Source organism: Cricetulus griseus, chromosome 5, assembly GCF_003668045.3.
Source record: "Cricetulus griseus strain 17A/GY chromosome 5, alternate assembly CriGri-PICRH-1.0, whole genome shotgun sequence".
NCBI lineage: Eukaryota > Metazoa > Chordata > Mammalia > Rodentia > Cricetidae > Cricetulus > Cricetulus griseus.
In genome coordinates, this window is record NC_048598.1 from 189,142,029 (window position 1) to 189,144,464 (window position 2,436).

The 2,436-nt window shown below is 54.0% G+C and overlaps 1 protein-coding gene across 1 annotated transcript in view; it reads right to left on the bottom strand.

The window, feature by feature from the left end:
* Window positions 1-870, bottom strand: part of Bdkrb2 (bradykinin receptor B2) — a 33,005-nt gene extending 32,135 nt beyond the window's left edge. The window contains exon 1 of the mRNA XM_027416328.2: window positions 782-870. The gene's annotated coding sequence lies outside the window, so the exon portion shown is untranslated. The remainder of the gene's footprint in view (window positions 1-781) is intronic.
* Between the last annotated feature and the right edge of the window lie 1,566 nt (window positions 871-2,436).

Below are 2,436 nucleotides of genomic sequence, written 5' to 3' on the forward strand. Positions count from 1 at the left end.
ATCTGAGTTGCAAACTACACACGTGGCATCTCCCAGGAGGACCATACTCCTGTCTCTGCAATTAAAGGAGCCACTGAGTCTTCTTTGGGGCCCTGGCCCTGTGATACAAAACCTTCACCAACAATGTGGGATGAAGGGGAGCTGGGACTCAAACCCAAGATAGCACACCCAGCTCACTCACAGCCACCACCTTGAAGAAGGACCAGGACGGGAGTGACACACAGCCTTTGCGGATTAAAGCTGCCACTGCTGCCACAGATGGGGCACATCAGCCAGTGGAGACAAAGTCTCTTTGCGGTCCAAGGAGCAGCCGAGCACACCTTACAGACAGAGAAAGCAAGAGATTGCAGAGACTCTCCGGGCTCATGAGGGACCATGAGTGGCTCAGTGAGTAAAAAGCCAGACTCTCGAAACACCTGTCCTGCAGCTGCCTTGTGCTTACTGCTTCCTGCTTTAGCCCACGGAGTCCACATGGAGCCTATAAAACTCAAATCACTGGTGGTGGGTGGCGGGTGGTGGGGGCAGGGGACAGGGGGCGGACGACGACACAATGACACAGGGGAGATGAGCTGGAACCAACAGGGTGAATCCTCCTGTCTGTAAGTAGCTGTAACCCTTCCTCCAGCCATTTGTCAGACCTAGGTGAGGAAGGGAGTCTTCCTCCAACTCCTCAGGACTGTCGAAACTCTGGGAGCCTGGGACTGGTCCCAGCTTCTGGCCAGGACCTCTCTTTGCTGGGACATTTGTGCTCTCCTTGGACTAGCTCTTGCCGGGCACTCACCTTTTCTGGAGTAAGCCGTGCCTGTGTTCCCGTGAGTCCCTCGGTCCAGGTCCAGTGACTGCCTGTTGTGCAGTCCCAGTCGTCTTACCCAGTCTTCTGAGAGCTGGCTGGAGTGGCACGGGGGAACAGCTCATCTTTCAAGGGCTGGCCGGTGATGTCATCACTCTCCTGGGCACTCCTCCCTCCACCTCTAGCCCAGTTCAAGCTCCCATCTCCCGGAGCAGCAGCAGCTCCAAAGCTGTGGTGTTTTTGGAACTCCCTAGCCAGAGGCCAAACTGGGATGGCCACAGGTAGCCTTCTTCCGTTTGTGCAGACTGTGACTGGGAGCCTGGAGTGGCAAATGTTTTCCCTGCTGCTAGAACAGCCCTGCAGGAGCACGTGAATGCCTGTGTTTAACATAACCCTGCCTACCATTACTGGGTCTCCTTCTGAGTTTTAGGTGCAAACAGTGGGCATTTACATAAAGGGTGTAAATAGAGGGCAGCCAGTTGGCCAGCAGTGTTTTGTTTTTTGCTATGCACACCTCCCAAGGGTGCTGTGGCAGAAACTAGGATATATTTGAGAGAAGGGACACATTGCCCGCCAAGTCCTTGGGTGAGCTGTGTGTGTGGGTCCCTGCCAGACACTGAATTCCTTTGGGGAATTTAGAAGCAGTTTCTTCCTTTACTTCCAAGCTCTCTAGCCATTTTCATTTCCTTTGAAGATCTGCTAAAGACCTACAGTGCTTTACTCTCCAGATCAGAGGAGCGGAGGGCGCAGGGAAGGTCAGAGACTAGCCAAGAGTGAGCCCAAGGCTCCAGGCATCCACATGGGAGTCCTAGCTGCTGCCCGCCTGTCCCTGAATATCTCTCAATCAGTTTCACACACTGGGGGGTAGGGGGGGTGTCAAATGTCACTATAGGGATGGATCAGCCTGGGATCTATCCCTGGCTTGGCTTCCGACCAACTGAAGCTGAATCAAGGCTCTTCTGACTGGGGTGTCCCATTGCCTTACCTGCACCTCTGGCCTGTCTGACCCACAGGGAGTTCCTGTGGCTCCGGGCCTCTGGTCTACCTAGGTGAGTGAGCCTGCCAGCTGGCTAAAGCTGGATGCAGATGCTATTTGGCTACCCACTCCTGCAGGGAAAGCCACAACACCTACCACAGCACTGAAGAGTCACAAGGGAAGGGTCCATCCATGAGCTTTGTAGGACAGGCAGAGAAGCCAGACTGGTGACCCAGAGGCTGAGGCTGTAGGGTTTGGAGTTAGAGGTCTGTTTATTGTACGTGGTGAGACCCAGACTCAAAACCAAGAATAAAACCCCCAAAGCCCTGCTATCTTGTCCCCATTCTGTATTCCGGTCTGGAGTGGCTAGCTCAGTGTACATTGCAACTGTTTCTCTTACTGGGTTCTCCTCTGGTGGGGAGCACCTCTTCACCTTGGGGCCAGATACTCAACAGCTATTCAGAGTCCTACAGAGAGGTCGTCATAGAGAGAGAGAGCGGGGAAACAGAGAGACAGGAGACAGGAGAAAGGGGTTGGGGAGAGACAGAGAGAGAGCGTATATTATCAGAGTCACACTCAGATAATCTCCAAGGAGTGTGAGACTCAGCTAGCCCCACCTACATGCCACCTAGAAGCTGCCCCTACAGGTCTGGCTTGCTGTCACCCTGTG